This window comes from Hetaerina americana, unplaced genomic scaffold (assembly GCF_022747635.1).
Source record: "Hetaerina americana unplaced genomic scaffold, ioHetAmer1.1.p SCAF_49, whole genome shotgun sequence".
In the NCBI taxonomy this organism is placed as follows: domain Eukaryota; kingdom Metazoa; phylum Arthropoda; class Insecta; order Odonata; family Calopterygidae; genus Hetaerina; species Hetaerina americana.
This window is the reverse complement of record NW_027287084.1, coordinates 2,416,985-2,442,616: the sequence shown is the minus strand read 5'-3', so window position 1 is coordinate 2,442,616 and position 25,632 is coordinate 2,416,985.

Below are 25,632 nucleotides of genomic sequence, written 5' to 3'. Positions count from 1 at the left end.
TGAAGCAGATGAGGATACACACGATTTAATTTGAAGAAGTTGGTAGGTAACCCTGTTGTTGGATGAAAGCGAATAGGAGAAAGGAGTTAAATACTTAAAGATTCAAGGGGAGGAGAGAAAAATAAGAGACGGTGAGAAGCGGATGAAGTAGCTGACGGAGAATAGTGTGGAAGTGTAAGGGGGGATTGAGGATGAGGAAGGACGACACGGCGGATGCTCATCCCGAAAGAAAGCTATATGGAGAAGGGGTTTATGAGGAGGAGGAGGAAGAGTTTTAGTCCAGCAGTCCGGGTGCCTGAAAGAGGCGGGTGGGAGGTAGAGGAAGGGAAAAGAAGTGGAGGGCGGGCGATTAAGCCAAGTAAGGGGAAGAGGAATGGAGCAAAGGGTAACAGCGGGTGCTGGAAGGAGGAAAGGAAGCGTAAGGAGGGTTGTATAGCGAGAGGTGGGGCGAAATGGTGGCTGGTGGGACGAAGGAAGCGTGCGGCAAAGTTTACGCCCGCGGGAGATGGGCACCGGGCCCCAACGGCCGCACTCACACACACGTTCGAACGTACACGCTCATACGCACAAGGTGTGAGCACGGGTTGAGTGTGCAGCAACTCCCCCACTTTTGCCCCCAAAATCGAGTTATTGCCCTTTCTCGCCTCGAGCGAGACTAGGGAGGGGGGGAGGAAGGGTAGTTGACGGGGTACATCAGCATCCAACACACGAGTAACCCGCTCAATCCACGTTCCCAGCGAGCTCGGAAAATTTCGTCATAGCACGGCGGCAAGGGAGAGTGCATGTTGTCGGATGCCTTCACACGGCTCCTTTCACGGGAGATGACGAGGGAGGGTGGACGCCGTTTTAATTCCAAAATTCTCCTCTCTCGTGATTCTTTTTTTTTCGTACCCCCCAAGGTACAGGTATAGTCTATAAATGTGCCGCGTCACCGTTTTCCTTCTAGGTCCAGTTCGCCTATCAGCGCAGTTATTTCAACTTGTGACACGTCAGTTCTGAAATTCAAACTGCTATCATTTTGTCCACGTTTTCTATATCCTGGTTATATCGTTGAAACTTCGTTAAATTGCATTAATTAATTATAAACATTGCCCATGCGTATACGCGAACGGTTAAACGAGATCTTTACGTATCAACTTGTGATCACTTTGGATAAATTTCTTTGCCGCCAACATTATCAGGTTATTTCAAAGAAGCTTGAATCACATAGAATGTTTAACAAAGAAAAGGATTAATTCAGAAAAATTTGCTTATTTAAAAAAATAATAATGTTTCATAGAAGATGTTTTTCTTTCCTGATTGAAAAAAAATTATCGTTAAGGACACCTTTATAAAGAGCTACTAGGTAATTTAAGTTCAGGAACACTTACAACGCATACTGGTGTGGATACCATATTTAACTATGGGCACCCGGATGACGTACGATGAAACCAAGTTTGTCCTTATGATAAGTTTTTTGTGGAAATAGAAACATTTATTGAAAGCTCGGTATCATTTTTACTAAAACTTAATAAGGAAGTATAATAAAATAAACGCATATCATTCATGCACAAGATTTTCAAATATAAATTCAATTAGTGACGAATTACAGGAGGATGTCGATATATTTTTAAAAATTCTCTCTTCTTTTTTTCTGCCAGTACAGCCTACCGAAATAATTTCTGCGTATGTGTTACGTGTAAGTAATTTGGACATTACAACCCGTTTCATATGCACCGAACGCGCTTCAGATAAAATTGAAGTAAAAAATTCCATTATTTTTTGCCCCCAAGAATGGATAACCCCTGCCACGACGGAATTCATTGCTCTTCCTTCCAACTGTGTGATACAATCTCTAACGAAAGACCTTATCGCCCAAAAAAAAGGCTCGTTATAAGGTGGCTAAAAGTTTGAAATAAATGCCGATATGAATGTCAATAAAATTGATCAATGGGACCGACATTGAAGATCGAGTGCCTTTCGTGAACAACGCGAATGAGTGGCCAAATACAGCCATCAGACTCGGGTTCCTTCATCGATACATTGGGTATCTTTCAGCCGCTCCTTTTTATATCTCTATCCATCTCTTCTGAGCTTACCTCTCCTTTTCCCTCGATCGCCACTTGAGTGGGGAGTCCCGCACCCCTTCCACCCGTGGCTACAACATAACCCTCTCCCTCCCCAGTGTCCCTTGTCTCCCACGCCTGCGTTCCATCCCCTCTGCCCCAAACCTTAATGACCCCTGATCTCAATTATTCCCTCCCACCCTACTTCGCGTTCATTTTTCTCTCCCCTTCCTCGCTCCTATATCCTCCTCTCCTCCAATCCTCGCTAACTACTTCCCCGCTCATCAATCTTTTTCCCTCCCTTCGGCTATCCCTTAACCGATCGTCATCCCATCCACATAAGGGAGAAAATCCCAAGCTACCCTTTCTGCCCACCTCTGCTCAAAATCCGGGATCCTCTCCCAACCTCTCCTTTCAGCTATCCAATTATTTGCCACTTTTTCTCGATTCTTTCACCCAGGATGCTGTTTCTCCATTTCCCATCCCGTCACCCACTTTCAGCCCTCCATTTCTTCTATTGGATCTGTTTTCGCCAATTGATTTGGACCTGGCACTTGGATTCCGAAGTCGTCCACCAGAGAAACCAGCCGACGTACTTTGTGAGCACATATAAAGCATTAAACGATGTCTAACCTTTCTACCTCTTTAGGATATCTAAACTAGTTAACAAAGTAGTGTAAAAACTTTTGGCTGTTGTCTGGCCGAAGGTTATATATACATTGTAAGGCGTGTATATATATATATATATACACGCCTTACAATGGAACGACAAAATATACCATCCGATAAATATTTGATCTCCCTTTGCCGACAATATCTCTTAAGCTAGGGGAGAAAAATCTGTTTTTTAAATGATTAATATTGGATACCTAATAACGGTAGGATATTCTACCACTAAAAATACAACCATCAGAAAGGCTAGTTATAGGCTGTGTTATCTGCCAATAAGGTAAGGAAACAATATCAGAATTAAATATGCTGAGAAAATATATGATGGCTGAACAGAAAGTAAAGCTGTGTCTAGATGCACCATTTAGGCACCGAAATCGACTGATTTAGGGTGTGCGCCATCTTGAATGGTGTCTAAACTCGTTCGGCAGCGAGAGGGTGCAAATTAGGTACCTTTTTGGGCCCAACGATTTAGGACACATGAAGTGTATCCTAAATCCGCCATATTACCACCCCAGAGTTCCAAGTGCTAGAAGCGAGACAACTAGCAGAAGAATTATCGCCATGGCGAGATTGTTTTATACATGTTGGTCACAATAACAATGGTTATTTCTATTAGAGACTCTTTCCTCGTTGAAAAAACAAAGGTCTTTATTAATACGAAGTCGGAAAAGTCAGGGCTTTTCAAAGGCAAGAGAAATTTGGCGTCGTCCGCATAGATGTAGTTTAATTGTTGTAATGACTTTATTTCATCAAGTTATTGGATTTTGAATGTAGAGGTAAGAACATTTCTTTGTTTGATACTTCATTTCATGATTAAGAAGATAGTCTTTGTCGTTGTGTTTGCATCCATGCCTCTTTTGTGTGCTTATTTAATCTTATCTTGGTATAAAAACATTGCGGAAAATAATCTTCAAGCAAAATGTTTTGTTTTTTGGAGAGTGTAAGCTTTTAGTTATGTCCTTAGTGTAAATATAGCTTTCTGAACAAATCCCACTTCGTAATCATTGGTCGTTCGCCAAACCTTTGCCAAAGGAGTTTCACCTCGTGGGACCACAAAGTAATAACAATAACAAAAATGAAAAAGCGACAATTCAATATTTATCTCACTATTAGCCAACAAGGCTAATGGTGGGATTAATATTGAATTTATACTAAACTTAATTTATAAATATAAAACATTTATTGAGAAGATTACGCATAAAAATGAAAATAAATGAAATACACAAATGAAATACGCAAATAAATGAACTACACACGACACAAAGCATATCTTAAAACAATTAGTGGCAAAGGATTATTGACCGAAAAATAACCCTGGAGTAAAATACCATATAAATAAGTTAAAAAGTTTAAAATTAATGAAATTTAATACTATCTGACTAAATAATAAAAGCAAAATATAAAAAACGGATAATCTATACAGTTTAGTGGAGACAAGAGAAAATGAAAGTACAAAAATCGCCCAAGCTATTAAATTAAAAGTAAGAAATGGAAAAGTTTAATAAAAGATTGCCGGATGAATTGAAAAGTGAACTCAGGATGACGCAAAAACCATTATGGGGTTTTGCAACTATACAAATGGGCAGAACCTATCCCAAAATATTTACATTCGGACATCATCCGCTTATTTCTTTTTCTTAGCTACATCGATGGCAGTACTTTTGCGTAGGATGTCCAAATTCAAGGTGCCTTATCTTTAAGCGCCTAACATTTAGGCACCTAAAAGCATGCTCCCTAATGCCTAACGAGTCTGGACACAGTTTTACTTACGTTACGGCCTTGCGTGGCAGTAGTGGGTCACGAGAGCTAGAGCCAACATCTTGGTGTCTATTCGTAAACGTCCCTACACTCAGTACGTATCCTGCTATGGTAATTTCCAGTCAGGGTTTCTTCTACTCTGCTTACTTTGACCTGTTAAACTGTACGCTACAATAGAAAATCCCGCGAGTTACACTAAGCAAAATCTGTCCAGAAAGTAACTTACGTTTTGAAATAAAATATTAGCCTAGTAAAAAGACAAATTTATATTATATACATTCAAAAGATATATTCGAAAACTATTTTTCTACATACTTTCAATACATATTTAAGCATTTTCCATAGCGATACACCAGATTTTCAATCCCTTCTCTGAATAAATATGCTGCCAAATATTTTAACCATTTGTTTACACCAGTATACAATTCTGTGTCAATGTCCAAGGACTGTGCTGCAAACCACGTCTAGCGAGAGATCCGTAATCGTAAATCGACGATGTTCAGGATATTATACGTTGATTTCTCTTCAGACCAGACCGATTACGTCCTCACTCACCATCTCTCCTAGATGAAACGCATACGGGGAATATGTGGACAAGCTAACAAAAATTAGGATTTATTTTAAGAGCACTTGGTAATTGTGATGAAAAGGTCAAAGAGAAATGTTGTCTGTTGTTGGTTAGGCTTCATTTAGAATATGCTGCCAGTATATGGGATCCTCACGAAGTTGGATTTATTGTCGAATTGGATCGTGTGCAGCCTAGAGGAGCCAGATTTGTAAAACATTGTTATGATAAACTTAGTAACGTATCCAAAATATTTGAGCAGCTAGGCTGGGAATCACTCACGGAGCGAAGGTTAAATCACAGATATAAGCTCTTGCATTAATTGGAAGGTCTCTTTAGCAGTGATGTTGAAAATTTATTATTACCCCCATCGTACTAGGGTTTGAGAGATAATACTAATAAAATTAGAGAGATTAAGTGTAGAATATATAAATTTAAGATGTCACTTTTACCGCGAACGATTGGGGATGATAAAAACATTATTCAACCGCGGTAGGGTCATGCTTGGGTAAAATTATTCTGGTGTTTATTTACCCCCTACCACACACCCTGCCACACCCGCCTGCACATTACAGGATGCGTACTGAGTGTAGGGACGTTTAGACACCAAGATGGTGGCTCTAGCCCTACCCACCGCAGCGCAAGGCCGTAACGTAAGTTAAACTGCGTCCAGACTCCTTAGGCATTAGGGAGCATGCTTTTAGGTGCCTAAATGTTAGGCGCTTAAAGATAAGGCACCTTGAATTTGGACACCCTACGCAAAAGTACTGCCATCTATGTAGCCAAGAAAAAGGAATAAACGGATAATGTTCGAATGTAGATATTTTGGGATAGGTTCTGAAAATTTGTGTTGTTGCAAAACCGCGTGATGGTTTTTACGTAATTCTGAATTCACTTTTCAATTCATGTGGAAATCTTTTATTAAAGTTTCCCATCACAGAAGAATCAAAGTCTGCACACTACCGCATCAGGATGCGTACTGAGTTAGCGGACGTTTAGACACCAATATAGCTCTCGCCCTACGCACCGCCACGCTAGGCCGAAGCGTAAGTTATTTTCTTGACAGCCCTCGTGTATTATAAAATAAGCAGTTTTTGGCAAGTGAAACAAAATACAGCTGTAACACAGAGTCATTGAAATCGATATGAATAGTAGCTAAGGGTATGATTATATCAAAACTTAAGAGCCAAAAAATGTATTAATAGTTGGTATTGTAAATTAGTGAATCGATACGATAACGGAGCAGGGGAAGAAAATAACTCAAAAGTGGTAAATGTTTTCAAAAACTCAGTGAACTATGAAAATATCTGAATATCTTTTCTTTCAGGGTCTCTCCCGGACAAACAGTCATCACAGCATAATAAATTATCGGCTACGCAAAATTTAAATTAAACTATACATGATTACAATTGTTAAATAAAATTCCCATCATTAATAATTCCGTTGCATAAAATCAGTTTTTAGGCAGAGTTGAGAGATGCATAAAATAGGCTAATTTGATACAAGATTGTTAGTCACTGATTGGAGGCATTTTGAAGTGTTTTTTTAACCGATTGTGAAATGGATATGGTCGATATTTTATTGTGTGTAAACCTATTCAGCAGGAAACGAATGTACTCGTAAAATACCCCCAAAATATCGCCTAATGGTAGATCACTTATTAAACTTTGCACATTGAGGATTATTTGCTCCAGCGCGCAGTCTTACAAGGATTCATAATTATATCACATGTTTATGAAATTATTTATTTTTGTTATATTCTCTTTCGCTCTCACTTTCCACCATCATAAACTTCCCAACCGTCATCGTTCACACTACTTCCACCTTTAAAATCTTGACGACAAAAGAAAATTCCGTGGACAGAATCAGCGTCCCCAATATTAGAAGGCTCTATCGGTCCCTGAAAGTTTTTTTTTGTCTACGTATTCTCATTTATTTCTTAACCCTAAATTGGGATGTGGGCGTGTTCAAGCTCCAGGACTCATAAATCATTAGGTCACTATTTTCGTCGTTGTTGGCAGTAGCGGCTTCCGTTAATTGCCTTCATGTGGGTGTTCAAATTTTTTAATTTTATCCAAAACGGTTAACCGTCACGTTAAAGAACGCCTACGGATATAGATCCACTATATGTACCATGACGTGATAGGACTGCATGTAAGCATAAAACCCTCCTTCTTTCCAGCTTCATTTTTTACTATTGTATTTCTTTTAAAAATGAGATTGGCTTTTCCTATACAATTATAAATTTTGCGGGAAGTTCTAGCCTTGAAATATGAACCCTTTCTAGAAACTGCCTAAATTCGCCTTTTTGTGTGCAAAGATGGAATATTACTACCGTTCATCATCAGCTGCATCTTAGTAAAGATTGTATAAAAGATAAGTCATATAAATTATGATTTAATTTTCTGAAGAAACGCGTATTAAATTATGGTATTTTGGAATTATATTAGTAGATAATAATTTGCAATGCATACCTCGTAATGTGGGGAAGAAAATTTTGCAAAGAGGAATGCGGAAGTAGAAGGAGTTTGCGTCGATATAAATTCAATCTAGAGGTCGTACACTGTTTAAATATTCTTCTTAGTGACTAAGTAGCAAACAAATACATCAAATTTTCACATAGAAAAGTTAATGACGATTAGTTATCCTGAATTAATCGCATAGAGTCAATATAACAAAAACCTCATTTTCCAAGTTTCTTAGGCTTTCTTACTGATTTTAGACAGGAAACCAATTCTTAGAACGTAAAAATATTAACATAACTTATGAAAGTTTTATCACATGAGTCTCATATTAGCCAATAAATGTCTAATAAATGAAATACACCAAATAATGCCTAACATTGATTCACTCGAAAACGTCATTGATTCATTTAGGATCAACAAATTAAAGTGGCATGTATCCTTGAGTAACTCAAAATATTTCTTCTGGAGTTTTAATTTCTCTATCCTAGATTGCCAATGTTTGTGGTTGTGCTTTCAGATACAATCTAACTTCCCTTTTTCACGAAGTTTTACAATTTCATAATATTTTTATCTTAAATTTCTTCAGGTATTTTTCAATCAGGTGATCATTTTTTAGTTAATATTGACATATGTACTTTTTCTGCAAACAAATCATTTCTTCCAATAAACACTTAGCTACAAAATTGAACTAGTTAAAAAAACGGAATCGATATCACAAATCTAAGTGTAATACAATCTTAAAATTTAAATTGAATCACAATAAGACCATAAAAAGTTACTGGAAAATGAATGCAAAAGAAACTTGAGTCCGATTAATAATGTTCCCGTGTGAGATTCATAAACTGTTTATTTATACATAACTATATATTAATGCTCTTTTCTGCAGAAATTTAACGAAAATACATTAAAATATGAGGTCATATGCTTACAAAGATTACATAAATCGGACATTTCAGGGTTTCACTTCTACAGTAATCAGTCTATTTTTTCCCAACTGCTGATATTTTCTCTACAATCATAAACCAACCATCCCAAAGTAACTCGGCGATGAAATAAATCATTAAAGTTTTAACAAGGCAATAATTTGTAGTTTATGATGATATCAATATAATCCTTCCCCCTTTGACAGGATTTAAAATTGTGGTTTTTTGGTGGATAAGTTTACAGCCTGTTTGATATGTCGTAGATCCAACTGGTTCTTTCTTATGAAATACGTTGCAGAAGTTATTGAGCCTAGGGGCGGAAGAGGATCTTTTGTAAAGTATATAATAAGTGTACGTAATGCATGTAAATCTAGGGATTTAACACAAAAAAATGCAGCATATTCCTCGGTTTGATGATCTTTTGAATCGACACGGATTATATTTTTAATGAATCATTCTTTACAAAACTTACAAAAAATGCTTTTGGAAAAAGGCATTAAAACTTTAAAATATTAGGTCACTCTTCAATTAATTATTTTCATTAATGTTTAGACGCTGCATTTATGAAACAATAATATATGCTCAAGGAAAATAATGGTGTAGAGAAACGAAAAACTAAATAGTAATTGAAAATGCTTTGGAAATGATAAAACCTAATGAAGGAAATTATAAAAATTAATGAAATAGAAGTCAATTTTTATAATTGAAACATTGAGGAGTAAGATTATTTTTTTACCTCCTTTAAACAGTTTAATTATTCCTCCAAATTTTTCTTGCACATTAATTTATAATTTTAATGCAAAAATTAAAATAGTTCGTATTCAAATGTCAGCATTAGAAAAAATATATCGTACTAAGTATTCCAAAGAGCATTTAAATTGAACTTAGCTAAGGGCAAATGTACAATGGATCATAAGCCAAAATCAATTGTTAATATAAATGATCTACCATACACAGGAAGGTTTTGAGGCTTCATTAAGACTAATGAAAACCCACGAAGCATCTCGATACACATTTGAACAATCACCAACAAAGCTGCTTTCGGAAATGATACAAAATTCCTGTTCAACCTTACTCCTCCTTCCAATATTCTTTATTTTCGCACTCACAGTTTCATTTATATCCCTTCTATGGTCCCTTCGCTTAGAAAAGGTCTCTTTTTCAATCTTTTACAAACCTTTTCTTGGTCCCTGTCGCCTCCCTAGAGAATAACCCGTTGGTAAAAACTCATCGGTGACCTCGCAGGTAAGACATTTTTTTCGTTTCCCTCCACTAAGCCGTTTCATTTGACTTCTGCTCGCTCCTATTACCATTTCGACATGGTGCTCTTTAACCGTCCATTTTCTTTTTTACGTCAAGGTGCAATCAGCGGCTTCTTAATTTGCTAACTCTGTTCGCGTGAACTTCCTGTACGGTGTGTGTCTTCATGCCTCTGGCTCCACACCTGTGTGCAGACTCAAAGGAGGGACTGCGGGGAATACGATGTGTTTTTGCGGACACTTTTTTTTCTTGTCGTCATCCTCTCTTCTTCCCTTCCACGCGATAACAGAGTAATTAGAATTATTTTAACACCTTGTTTATCACGATGCAATCGCCTTAAGTAATGGGGCCACATTTTGTGAGAACTTTAGAGAAATAAAATGAATTTTCGTTTCCAAGATGCCTACATAAACACAATGCCTAAAACCTTGATCCATGTTTTAGCTTTAAAATTGCTAATTTTGCGATTAATTCGTAAAAATTTATTGTTTAAAATAAATAATAGGACATGATTGCTAGAGATATTACGTCACAATCTCTTCTAAAATAGATATGATATCGAATGCAGTGCATCTGCGGATTAAACTCCATTAACTTTGTCCTTTTAATTTATTTTTTGAGAAGAATGATCTATGAATATCATTAAGACTGTCATGCAAATTAAAAGAATATAAATATGTATATATAAAGTAATTAATAAGAAGTGCTCATCAAATAATGCTATTACAAATATCTATTACTTCCTTACGTAAGTCGGGTATAGAGGCAGCCTGGAACCTGAGCAAAGAGGCTAATATTTAGTCTTCTATAATAAACGAATTATTACTAACCTATAATGTACGTAACCTTAATATATAGCCAGGGTAGACAATGTTAGGAAAATAGTTTTTTTAAACACGGAATTAAGATATTCTAGAAAACAATGTACATCAGTATGAATGGATTTACTTCATGTAAAGCCTCGTGGCAAATAATCTAGTGTAGCATTAATGACCCAATTAAAATAATACAAAGACATTTAGACATGTTGTCATTCCTAAGAACAACGTGAAATAAACCGCGTGAAATATTTCCATGTATTCTGTAGACAATTAGAATATACAGGGTAATTGTACATGTAGGTCAAGGGAAAAAATAATAATACCACAGTTAGAAACTCATTTGAAGATTCCACGGGAAGGTAAGGCTCCAAGAGTTAAAGAAATAGCTTTTGAGTTTCTGAAATTATTTCTACCACCCCTGATTTTCAGCATGCTTACTAAACTTAAAATGTAATTAAATAAAAAGCAAAATGAAGAGACTCGGTAAACAGAGTAATACTATAATTTGGAGGCGATGGGTACGAGATTAATATCAGCATGAGCCTATAATAGTAATAATTGGAAGAGCTGGTAGAATGTTGCTGACAAGGAAGCAGAAAAACTAGTCACTAAAATGGTACTAAAGACAGATTGAACTTTTTTCACTGGTAACATGCCTTAAAGCCATTGTATTTGACCGTAAGGCCCTTTTAACGACCATGACATGTTGGAAGGCCCTGCGCCCTCCATTAATCCCTAAGGAGTACCAGAGGGGAAAATGATAATTTCTCCTAGTAGGGTCACCCATGCCAGATAGACCGAAGGATGGGAGTCAGAAGAGAGGTAGTCCGCGAAGCGCGAGATAGGTGAGGTATTCCGTGTACTTCTAAGTGAGTTGACTGAAAAGGCGTCAGGCCCCAGTAAGTGAATCAACCTGCACAGGTAAGGGCAGTAGAGAGAGCAGGAAGAGGATAAGGCAGTGATTGGCAGGGAGTGAGACAGGGTTGCCTGTTACCGCGGGTGCTTTTCAAAATGTATACTGGGGAAACGTTAATGGTAGCATAAGGGCTTGAGTTGCGAATAAAAGTAGGCTACTAGATGATTAAGTTAGTTTGTTGATGAGCAAGCGATAATGAGTCAGACAGCCAAGGGATACACTTATTATTGAGGGATGTAAACAATGAGAGAGGAATGGGATGAGGATTATCCACAAGAAATTTGAGGCATTAAGATTTTTGAGAAGCATGAAAGCCAAGTTAAACATTAAAGTAGGAGGGAATAAAGTGGAGCAGGCAGGGTGCTTCATTATTTGAGCAGTATCTTAGAAGAAAATGGGTGTAGAAGTGGAAAGTGTGTAGGAAGGGAAGGATTGCATTGTAAAAAAAGCCTTCTACAAGGAAAGGAAGATAAGTTAAGACTTTAATATGAAGCGTAGTTCTTCATGGCGGTGAGACGTGGTCTCTTAGGCAAGAGGATGAGCGTAGATTGGAGACATTTTGAGATGTGGGTGTGGTGAAATATCGAAAAAATAAGTTGAATGAAGAGGAGAAACGCTGAGGATTTAAATAGGGCTGGCGAAGAAAGAAAGTTATGGGGGAAATAAGATAAAGGCAAAAAAGCATGTTGGGGGAAATATTGAAAGGTAGTAGAATGCAAAATGAAAAGGGAGAACCATCGCTAGAGGGAGAACGGTGGGTGATCGGTGTAGGAAGGAAGGAGGCTTCGTATTAAGCATGTAGGTAGGCAGAAGTCACAAATAAATTGAGAAAGAAAGAACGTAGAGCAAAAGTTGAGGAAGTTCTCGAAAGATGAACTCAGATCATTTGAACTAAGAACATCGCAGACTTAGTAGTATCGTACTTAGTAGTAAATGCTTGCTAAGGACTCTCCAAAATCTACCTGTAAATAGGCAGAAAACCTTCGATGAAATGTATGTCTTTATGGGCAACAGTGCAGGACATGGAAGAATATTACCAGTAGCAAAGGATGATAGCATATTGCAAGGCTTGCTTATGCGAAAGAAAAAATTAATGAAAGAAGTTTACATGGAAGGCATTTTTTTCTACTTAAGCGTACACTAAATAACCGCAGAAAGAAGAGAAGAGTGACAACGGCGGAAATGTAGTACTACAAAAGAATGATGACGATGAAATGGAACGGAAAAAGTCCTCAATGAATACCGAGAACAATCTCGGCATTCTCGAAAAAATATCTCACGAAAAAATGCGTAGACGATTATTGATTAACCTGTGATGATGTAGTTACACTCAAACCGGTCGTATTTAATTTTATTTTGCGAAAAATTGCCAATTGTTAATTAATTATGATCTTCCACCAAATCACGCCTGAAACGTATCTTTTTATACGTAGACGTATTGAGTTCTTAGGAGAATATACTGATACGAATAACTAACTCAATAGTTCAGACGTAAAAATTCAAATGGTAGGGGTATAAAATGTAAAAGTGAAATAACGAAAGAGGAAAGAGATTTCGAAGCAACGTAAATACTTTAACAAATAAGAAACAAAGGGCATTCATGGACTAGAAGATATTTGCATTAAAATGAAGGATTCAGGAAATTGTAGGATAAAAATGATGTTTTCCAAATTTAGCGGGAAGATGGAACAATTTTTTTTTGTTTGTGTGCACATATAAGGAAGAAAAACAGCTTGATAAGAGCACCTTATTTTTAATAATAGATGGCAATGCGAATACGAATAATGTCAGAGTGTAAGGAATGCATCTAACTGATCATTGATTGTGAAAGGTAGAAAGTTTTGAAGAAATGAAGAGCACATTCGAGAAGAGGTGAGAGGTGAGCGTCACCACATAATACTAGTATACTACAGATTGATATAGATACTAATGAAGAATAAAAATTAACTCGATGTGAAACCACTTCTCAACCGTAGCCTTGTCCTTTTATAATCGGGCTGTTTACATTTCCGCCTTTTCGAAAGCAAACAACGAACTCCCGAGCTACGCCTGCTGCGAGGAAAGAATCGGTTGATTCATGCAAGAAAAAACACCTAAAGCCCTACGCCCCGAAATAAACACAAAAAGCCTTGCATTATCTCGTTCCTAACTGTAGCGCCACAACGAATGACACGCACAATGAAAGAACTAAACTTCTCACAGCGAGTGAGCAGCCAAGTTCTCCTCCACACGTTCCATGAATTCTCTCTCCCCCCACACGACTTTTTCGCCCCGTCTCCTTTCTCTCACCCTCGTCAGCGGTTTCTCCTCAACCAACCCTCACCCTTTTCAATTGTTCCTTTTTCCCTTTAGGAACCTGACTCGCGGTCTCTCCATGCCTTCAATGCTTGTTTTTTTTATACTCCTCCCCTCCCTCCTGCACAATGTGGCGCTCGCTCTGTTATTCCTATTTTACGGCCCCCGGTTAACGAAGTGTCTTCCTAATGGTTGTGCCACGATAAGCCCGAATTTCGATGGAATGTTTGTCGTCGGATTATTTAGTTTTTACTCGAAAAATCCATATCATGAGCATTTAACGTTTTGCCATTAGAGTGGCTATCACGTCGAAATGCTGATTGAAAATGGTACTCGTTTCTTGCGTAGCTCTGGAATAAATCAACATTCATCTGGTAAGAATTAGGTTAAACAAACGTTTTTCTTTCTGCGATTTCTTGTTTAAACCACGGAGTGCAAATGTGGCAATGAGAGTCGAAAAATTTCTCCACGAGCAGCGAACAAGCTAATAAAGATACAAAGTTTCATTTCAGCTCTAAAGATAGGTTTCGCAAGGTATGCAAACTTTACGTTGTGATTACGAATCTTGGTCTTTTTAACAAAAAGAAATTGTGAATAACTTAGATGAATATATCATGATAACCACTCTTTAGTCATTCATCAAGAAAATTCGAACCACATGAACCATTTGAAAGCACAACTTGGAATTTTAGAATGATATCTCTTTTTTGACAAATATTTTGACGATTTCGATCATGTTAAATACGTTAAAACACGATCTTCTCGAATGTAATACCATTTGATCTCATTGAATGAGACGCGTGCGGTGCTCCCAAATATTCCTCGCACATTTATCCATTCATTCAAGATTTATACTTATAAGAAGTCATCTTGTGGTCCAACTGAATAGTTAATAGTTTTGCTGAAGTAATTGATTTTAGCTTCAATATTTACCACAGTAAACTGATGGGCGGCATTTTGAATAATTAAAAAAACTAAGTCCGTTAGCACAGGGTTTAAGACGTTAAATGGGTCGTTTAGATGTGAATTCAAACTCTTATTAATTAGCTAGAATATTTTTCTTGTATCTTATTTTTACGGAGTCAATATACTATACACTTACATATTTACAAACATTTCTTTATATTTGTTTTGTTGCTTGTTTGTGATAAAAAAATTGTGACTGTAATCTGTGATGACGTCAAGAAAATGGTCCACATTATTTTTATCAATTAAAAAAATCGAGGTGTTTTTCGTTGCATTTTTTAATTGAGGTTTTATTGTGACGCCCGCACTTGAATGCTCGCACAACTGGGATCAGACGCCGCTGAAGTGGCCTCGCTGAGGTATAGACGTGGTGTGAACGCCTTCCGCCTAGATCCTACCCCTCGATCTATCTGACATGGGTGACCCTAACAGGAGCAATTACCATTGGCCCAGGCAGTATAGCTCCAGGGTTATCGGAACACGCAAACCCTTCCACCACGCCAAGTTTGTAGTCGACGGGAAGTGAGCAGTAACTATTGCTTACCCGAAGAAAATTTTAATCAGATGAAATCAAAAGCTATCCACTCACCAACTGACTAACTTGAAGCTGTATAATTTCTTTTACCAATGTTCTCTGCATCCTTGAATGCATTTAGCATCTCTCTACATGTATACGCAATATCTGGCCTGGCCTGGGTTAATTTGGCTAGGCATGCTAGTAATAATGGCTTGGAAGTGGCTTTTGGTGCTTTATGCACATACGTACATTAATTAGATATAATGAAAGTCCGCAAATTTTCTCGGCATAGAAATTTGGTGTAAGTTGCTGCATAATATTACTCTTCAGTACAATTGAAACAGGAGAAACATTAAAATGAAGGTTTTGTGACTTAGTTACTTTATTAGTTGGTTGGTTATGAACTGTGGTATTGAAGTCAAGAGGTGTAGCATGATTGAAAAGAACAATTCAAGCTGCAATCATGAATGCGTTGACTTGAGATAATAAATCTATGTTTGTATCATATTCACATCCTTAAAATGATGAAAATATAGTAACATGCAACTTGTCCGCACTTTAGCGACGTCCGTTAAAGAAATAAGTTGGTTTTAAGGAGTTCTGTCACACAATTTCCTCAACTTACTCAGTTTACATCGTTGAGGTGAAGTTTCAAAACGTTACTAAGACTAAACAATCAAAACTGCGTAGTTTTAGTTGCACAAAATACAAAAAAAGGCATAATTAAATTCTATCCAATGATAACGGAAGGCGAATTTTTGAAGTTACCTCTTGAATCCAAGATGTTCTTTCTGCAATTTGCAAGAAATGGTGGAGTGAATATGGATAGAAACTTGGCACATGATATTACTCAACTCTCTCCCTTAACACATGCCTCTAAAGTTACTTTCATCTCACTTTTCTTCTTATTGATATCTTAAAAATATAGCTGCTATGAACTCCTTTCTCCAGCGTCCAATAAAATGTTAAGAGCATTTGACTAGTGGCTTATGCATTCTCTCACGAAATATAATTGATTTTACCTAAAATTTAAGTTACGTGAAATTAAGAATAAAAACTCGCATTTTAAATCTTTTCATCAGATTTAAAATTTCAAATGATGCATTGGGCTCTATACATTGCTCATTTTTGTTATCATAACTGTGAATTCGTGTGCTATTGATGCGCATTTAAGAAAGAATTCAACGAGAAAACGAAAAAAGGAAACAGTAACGTTTAAACGACATAATTTAGCCCTGTTTCAGTCGTGTTTGCAAATGATCTATGTGCGATTTTAGACTATAAGGTAGGAATCATCAATAATAGTTTCTCAATGGTTAAATATTTGTTGGTAAAACAGATAACTGAAAACCAGAGGTTACAGGGAAGGAAATTTAGCTTGCTTTTGAATTTATATTTCTCAGCTGTCAAAAGGACGGGTCCAGCTCTATATCCTGGATATAGAGCTGGACCCTCCAGCTCTATATGCATGAGCATTTTTAATTTCGCGTGAAAATTCTTTTAGCATCCATTTAATGCAAAACAATTTCTTTGAATTATTTCAAAATTATTTTATGGCACTTCGTCAAGCAATCGGTACCACTGATATACATGTGCACTACAGACTAATGGTTTACATACTAGGTAAATACGTAGTGAGGTTCAAATTAAAAGAATAAATATGAATCAAATAGATGATAATGTAAACAATCAGTCTGACACTCTCCGTTATTAATCCTCATCTCTATCCTAACTAGACAAATGTCAGAGTACTCTCATTACGAATAATGGTCTGACACTAATATTGCTTCTATATTATGGTAATAATACATTATAATTAACAACGCTCAGATAATCCCTGGGCAAAGATTTAGCACTACAGTTACATTATTAAATCTTTTAAAGGGCGAAATTCTGACCAAAAACCTAAAATTGGGAAGTTAATATACACTGCAACAAATTAAATATATTTTCGCTTAGCAAGAGAGTAGGACAGAATTTTGTAACAGAATGTTTTTAACAAAGGCAGCTTAGAGTTAGTGCATGTATTGTTTCAAGTCCATAGTTTTTCTCTCCTCATAGGCTGATTGTTATCCCAATTTATGTGTGTCAAGTTTTAGACACACATATAGTATGTACGTAGCTGTGGCGTGTATTTCACATCAAACGATGTTCACTAAATTCGCCTGGCTTCGAGTTGGCCGCCAAGTCCACATTGTCACTAATTTTGGTTGTCAAATGATAACAGACGCTGTCAAAGCTATTCACTGATCTACCCAGTTACCGGGGGTGAGCAGTACCGAGCAGTATACCGAGATAATTTTGCAGATGATGTCAGATATAATCAGAAACAATTAGTTAAATTAATGTACAGGATGACTTAGTACTGTCGGAAAAGTGATATCAATAATTACGATGAATTTTTTATATAAAAGTATCAATATGATACTTGAACCGTGAGAAATTTACGGAAACCATCAGCACCATTAGTTCCAGTGCTGGGAATCCCTCTATACTGGAAAAAATAGTAGAGGTTATCAGAAGCCAAATTTTTAGAAAATCACTTTATTTTGGAATATTTTCTTTTCAGAAGGCTTGAAATCATTAATCTTCGACCTCTGTTTTTTCTAAAGAGGTGAATGGTACCTAGGTTTGCATTTCTTTCTTATTTTTATTATTTTAAAGTATTTTTTCCTGGAAAACAGTCAATATTTTACCGTCCAAATCCCTTAATTTACAAATTTGAGTGATAACGATACTTTCATAATGAACTAAATTCCTCAATCCATTCTATGTTTGTATATTTTCCCCAACACAACCCCGTTTAAAACGCCGAATGACGTACCTATTCAAGAATCTTCCTTTGAATTGGAGTATTTTATAATCACGATTTTGATACCAGATGAGTACCATCATTATGTCAAAAAAATCATAATGTGAAAGCACCAAGAGTCGTGAGTACAATCGAAAAATATGCTTAATTCCTAATTGCTCCGCAGTATGGTTATAAAAATTACTATTCGCATGAGATGTATGATTACATCATGAAACTCTTTCCAATTGCCACATCGCATTGAAACTGGTAGCTACACCAAAAAACATACGGGATATAAAACTCGAACGATCGAAGTTTTTTAATATTTCATCCATAAGAGGATGTGGCATTTGACATATGCTTTTAGCGGCCTTTTAAGTTCAATTTTACAATCGTCGGGAAATAAAAAATCTGAGCGTAAAATGGAAAGTCAAATTCGAATGACAAAAATAAAATTTAAAAAAAATATTAGCAGGGAAATCGTTTTGCGCCAAAAAAATGAAGATTTTTATGCATACACGCATAAATATATGTATTCGTCGAACTTGTTCAATTTTTAATTCTGGGAAGAGAACTTGCCGCCTGGTCACTGGAGCGCCTACGAAACACGCCAAAACCCATAGCAAGCACTCTCCCCCTTTCCTCCAACATCCACTCCAGTCGTTAATCACCGCTCGGCACCGCGCGCGGATGATCCGCCAAATACCTGCCCTGAACTGCCCTCTCCACTCCACCTCCCTCCCCAGGGGCCAAGTCATGTCCGCGTACACTAATTGAATTAAGAGTCGGGTGGTCGGAGCGCAGCACCATGCCAGGGCCGTTGGTGGGACGAGGCAGCCCCAGCCGCTGAGATATGAGAGAGGGAGAGAAGTGTATGACGGAAACAGAGGTGGGGGTGTTGTTACGAATAAAATATTATAAGTATTGTTTTCAAGTGGCTCGATCATGCTTATGATGATTATGTCACCGTCAATGATTACACCGGCTGGAAATGTAACCAATACCCCTACCCTGGACACTGCATCACTTAAAAACCTACAGCTCCAGCGGAATACACAAGTCGCACTCGGAATATGCGGTTTGCGTAAATTTTCAAACAATCCTGAATCCTGAAGATAGCTTTTTGCAGAGCACTCGAGTAAATAGATTGCTATGGTGAGTGGAAAAAAACATGAAATAAAAACAAAGCGATGCCAACGTGAGCTCGGACCAACGTAATGCACGAGGATTATGCTTTCCAGTTCAAGCTGTGAGATATCCCGTCATGCCTGTATCCGGAGCCGGGGACAAATATGAGGGGAAAGCGTGTTTTAACAAATATGACTGTGCTAATAGGACTTCACTAATGAACAGTTGTTTCATGCATTCCCCATTGCATTACCCGAGATTGGAGCGACATTTTAACAGTTTCACGGAAAGAGATGACAGATAAAAATAATCGGTTTAGACGTGGTGAGTGGTGACTCCAAAGCAATAAGGCACTTTAAAAGCCAAATCACTGATTTAATAGGTTTCCATACCAAAAGAGGTGAAATTTGCTTGTGAAAGATATACATTGTAAATGAGAAAACAGTGCGGATTGCATCACTCCTTAAAGTTTCTCAAATTCTCCTGTGTTGATTCGGTGCGTCCCTTAAGGTAAATACATCTCACCGGCATGGCGTGGAAAGCATAATCTGCACACATTACGTAGGTTCCCCATCGTGCGTTTACCATAGCTCATTATTTTTTTACTCTAATTTTCCTCGGTCAAAAGAAAACATATCTCTGCGCGTTGAAAAAAACCTCTGAATTAAGATTATTTGAACATTAATGAAAATAACACCTTTTTTATTCGATTCTGCATGAATATTACTATTTTATGTAACTTTCAACAGAATAATCTTTGTACCAAATATATATATACATAATATATGTATGTATGTATATATATATATATATATATATATATATATATATATATATATATGTATGTATATATATATATATATATATATATTTGATACAAAGATATATATATATATATAAGTGGGTCGCGGGGTAGAGCGTTGGATATATATATATATATATATATATATATATATATATATATATATATATATATACATATATATATATATAATATATATATATGTATATATATATATATATATATATGTATACATATATGTATATATATATATATGTATATATATATATATACATATATGTATACATATATATATATATATATATATACATATATATATATGTATATATATATATGTATATATATATACATATATATATATATACATATATATATATGTATATATATATATATATATATATGTATACATATATGTATATATATATATATATACATATATATATATATACATATATGTATACATATATATATATATATATATATACATATATATATATGTATATATATGTATACATATATATCATATTTATATATTTATTTTATTATTTAAATATTATTATATATATCTCTGCCAAATAATAGAAGCTGTGATAATGTAGCTGAAAATTGAACAAAAATAATTTGGTTTCTGCTCATTTGAACTTTCATCAAACGAGACCTTAATCAAGATGTAAAGTAATAACAGAGAGAAATTTTAATGCAAAAAAAAACGAGTTTTAAACGCAAATTTCATTTTATTTTTTTTAGTTTCCACAGTTTGGATATCCATCTCATGTGTTTGATGCAAGGTGAGTCAGAGAGAAAATATTTTATTCCTAGACCGTTGAACACTAATATTGAGATCATCAAGACTCATACACTTGTAATACATTTTTCCGTTAAAAATAGTAAACATTTTCATTATTCAGCGTGGCTTCATTGTACATCTTTACTCTGAGAGATGTTCCTGAATTTATAAGAAACATACGAGGTGTATCCAATAAAGAGTTCATTATCGATGTTGTATTCGCATAATTTAGTACGCAAACATTTATTATTGGCTATATAATTAACTTAATGTGTGTTTGCATTGATTTCACTCAAATATTGCGGTAGCGGAAGCTTTTGCAGTTTGAAACATGTTGTCCACCTCCGGCAATGATGCGACTAAAACGCGTCGTTGTGCTCAAATTAGCTTTTCCTTAGAAAAACCATCAGCCGAGGACTATGTGATTGCATAGTTTGAAGATGCTTAAACTTGCTTGAAGAAGGGATACAATCCATTTCAAAGGACGGTGGCTTCGAGCTCCAGTCACCGCTCTCGTGGAAGTAGACAGTGACACTGCTGCTACGACCGTAAGAGGAGATGGTCGAATAACCTTAAAAGCGCTCTGATAAATATTTAAAAATTCACTATTGGACACCCACACGTTGGTTACAAAAATTGCTCATGTGCGTGTTCATTCGCAGTGGGTTCCTAAACTGCCCATACCCCAACAACAGGATGTTCGTATGCACAATGCTTGGTAGTCCAAGTCAATGTTTCAAGAAGATGAATAGGTTCTCTCGAAGGTTATCAATGCAGAAGAAGAAGTAGCGTCTACTAGGAATGCTGTGGTCACCTTATTTTACGATATTCATAGGATAAGCACGCCACACCAGCACACATAACTGTAATAGGAGCATACAATAGGAATGCATTGAAAATTCTCCCCCAATCTCCAAAGGCTACACATAGCAACATGCTTGATGCTGAAATACGATAACACAGTCGTAAATAGTACATCTTTTTGATCAATATTCTGCAAAATCACATTGAAGTGTGTTTCAAATCTTAACCATAGTCCACGCCTTCACCGATTTTAACTTAACCTATTCTTCAGAAGAAGTGTTTAGATTTCTGAGGCGATTTCACATTCCCTATCAGTTAAAAAATTGCTTCCAGCATATCTTGGAAGACAGGAACACGGGTAGAAAGACTGCATTTGACCAAATGCGCTCTTCCTACTTTGAAATGGGCTGTCAAATTTTATAGGTTGACTAAACGTATTTTGTAAAAAAGTATGATTATACTTAATTGAAGAGTCTTCCAAAAACTACCGATCCCCTGAAAATAGACATGTTTGAACTGAACATTAATGGTAAATAAGAGATTAGAAAATGTGATTTCACGTAAAATGGTTTTCATGGCAGAAAAATTCTCCAAAAACAGCGGTGAATTGCATTCTTACAGAATCTTTACCCATGGCAAAGGTGTAGCCAAGATGGCCCATATGGTGCTGCCGGAAGATCAAAAGGCACGTTTGACAATCCGGGGTGACCTCTTGGAAGCGCTGTGAAAGTGACATACTGCCCAATGTGGCACCGCCGGACTTCTTTTTGTTCCAAAGAATAAAATGGAAATCGAAAAGCAATCAATTAGGAACGCTGGATAAGTTCGATGATAAAGTAAAATTGGAATTTTTTCAAAAAAATTTTATTACGCTACTTTCAGTGTCGACGCATATGTGACGAAATCAGGTATAATCAAGGCCAATGCGTCAAAAACGGTAGTGGTGTAATAAACTTTGTGAAAAAAATGCAAAGTTTACCCAATCAGTTACCATGAATTTTCACGAAAAACGTAGAGCCTGAAACATCGAATTAAGCTGAATAGCGTCAAAGAGACCGTGACGAGGTTCCTGTCGACGCCTTCCTGGAAGCGTACTAATACTGGCAGAGGCCCTGGCATCGTTGATTCAATGCACAAGAAGAATCTTATTTTGAAGCATTTCAGTACTTTGTTCTTTGATGTGCATTTTTTTCATATTTATTCTACTTCATTTTGGGACATACCCTGTATCAAGTGATTGTTGACCTTTGCCGAAGATCAAAATAGAAACTTTTCTTTATCAATTACTAATTGGAATTAAATCAGCAATAAACATTCAAGGGCTGATATTTTATATACATATTTTTATTCCCTACGCACTGTCATAAATTAAAAATATAAAATTAAAATATAATTTGCTAGGTTATTGAACTTCATGGCATACCCAAGTTATTGATGAAAGCCCATCCATTTTAAGTCAGGAAATATAAAATTTACAAAAATTACGAATCTACATTTGGTAATCTCATTATTGAAAGATTAACAAAAAAGAGACGCATGTGATTCCTTCAATTCCGATCAACGCAAAAGAGCCACATCGTAGAGCAAGAGCCCTCGGCCTATGAACAAATAGTGGCGGTAGCAATTTCAGCTTCTACTATTTCTGGTTGTTCGTTAATTTTCCCGCAGTTATGACGATGAAAGCCTCCGGAACGTTAAATGGAGGAAGAGGGGGAACGGATGAGGAGAAGAGTTGCGACGGAGGCGGATGGACGGTAGAGATTGAGTAAAGAGCGCGGGATAGGGGGGTGGGGAAACTCGCTCACCATTCGCGGGGCTGAGAAGGGAAAAAGTAAAGTTCACACGGGGAAATGCAGTTGTGTTATCATTAGTGCTGGACGGGGAAGGGGAGGAGAAGGTATCGAATTCCTCACGCCAACGCACGCCATGTTGACGACATACACGCTCCCTCTGGGAGGGCACTTTCCGCCGCCCTACCCCATTCCTCCACCTCCGTATAATTCCCCCGAGTTTCCTCCTCCCTCATACCGGTTCTTTCGTGCCCATGTGGGAAATGGTATCAGAAACGTGGCGGCACCCGCTTTCACGTGCAAGCACGAAAAACAGGAATACTCTATGACCCTTTATTCCTTTAGCGCATGGTCCGGAGTTGATATTGTATTTTTTTACTTTTTTCCTTCTTCCTTACTCTCTCACTCTTCCATCAATCGCGTGAGGTCGCCAAAAGTGCATATGAGTGTCGGGGAAGCTTTTGAAATTCATGAGCGACGTTTGGTAAGCCTGCAACGCCGCCTTTGTTTTACTCGTTCATTGTTTGGTTTTCATTATTTTCATTTCTGGCTTGTGTCCCCCGCTTCTCTCTCGCACGCACGCCTCTTCGATGATTTCTCTCTTTCACCTCCCCCCCCTCTTTGCCTCGCTCCCCTCCATTTTCGTTCTGTCCACTACATCCCCCGTTGCCCCCCCCCTATCTCCCTCTCTCTCTCTCTCTCTCTCTCTCTCTCTCTATTCGTTTGAAGACAAACATACGAACACCCCCAACAGCTGCAATTCAAGCTGGAATTCGTCACAGCCATTGGTCACGGCTGGTCTTCAGTACAAACGACATTATGGACGTATATCTGCACCAAGCGAACAGGCCAGGAGGCTTGGAAAAACATGCGAACATCATTCAACTATACGTTTCAAATTCAGGGCCCTTTTCGACCACCAAATTAACTTCCTGGAAAATAAATGTCCCTACCTCTCGCGTGATTGACGCGAGTTTCCACGAATCTTGCGATGTTTCAAGAGGAGTAAATTTAATTAATATTGAATCCCAGTTTTCCAAAATTGGTCATTACCTGGGTAGATGAATAATGAGTATTCCGACCAAATTACTGTACTGCTGATTTATTATAGACCATTGTAATTTATTTGAATGAAACGATCACAATCGAAACACGTTCTGCAATATGTTTGTAAGAAATATTTTGATTCAACCGTGAAAATATAAGCCATTGGAGCATTAGATTTCTATAATTAAATTTACCCTACCTCAAATTTGCCGGAATTCTAGAAAAAATGAATGGCTCCGGATAAAATCTTTTTTTGAAATGAAACTCACTATGAAAGCATTGCTGCCAATGCTGAAATCAGTTCAGGCCAATTGAATTTAATAAATACTACCAACTTATTTTTTATCCCAAAACCTAAAAACGGGTTTTAAAATCACACTGTGATGATTGAAATGCGGACGATAATGATTTCAATGCAAAAATTTAAGTTTTATTCTCGTCAAAACGATTCAAGGTCATACTTGAAGGCATATCTAAAAGTATATTATATTTAAAATGTGTGTAAAATTAATATGAAAGTATTCCAGAGGGTTAATAATGTCCACACGTGTCTCGAGAAAAGTTTTCCACCTTAGTTTATCATTAATCCATAACACAAGCAGTAATAGAGAAATACTTAAAATTAAAATTTTATTAATGAGAAATCCGTTTCTTAAAAGTAGAAAATTCTGCCCACTGTGAAAGTGCTGAATTCTGTAAAGAATGTAACGAAAACCTAATGCGCTTACGAGGAGAAATAATTTCCGTTTAATATGAGTTTCTCCTAATTTAAGCCTATTTAACTTCAACATTTATAAGCAAAAATAAAACACAAGGGTAAACATTACTATTCAGCATGGATATTACAATCATTACTTTGGTACATTAAATTTGCAAAATTTCAATTTTATATTATACTGCTCTTATATCGTGGTTGCGGTATGCGAAATTTTCTCATTTTGTTCGCAAAAACGTACGTCAACAATTTTATTTTAGATAAAAATAAACATATATACCTCATGAATTGAATAAGCACTTATTTTCAAAAAATATAGGCAAAACTAGAAACCTTTATAACCAGTTAACGCTCATATTCCTATTGACACATTTATTAAGGACGCAATGCACCAATCAAGAAAACGAACAATAAAGACATCGAAAAATATGTTCAAAATCGGGAAAAATAACATAAAAATTGCGAATATAAATGACTTTATAAAAACTGTGAAAATATATCTAATGGATCTTGAAAATCATTAGCACAGAAATAAGCTCAACTGGAGACTTTTCATTTCTTC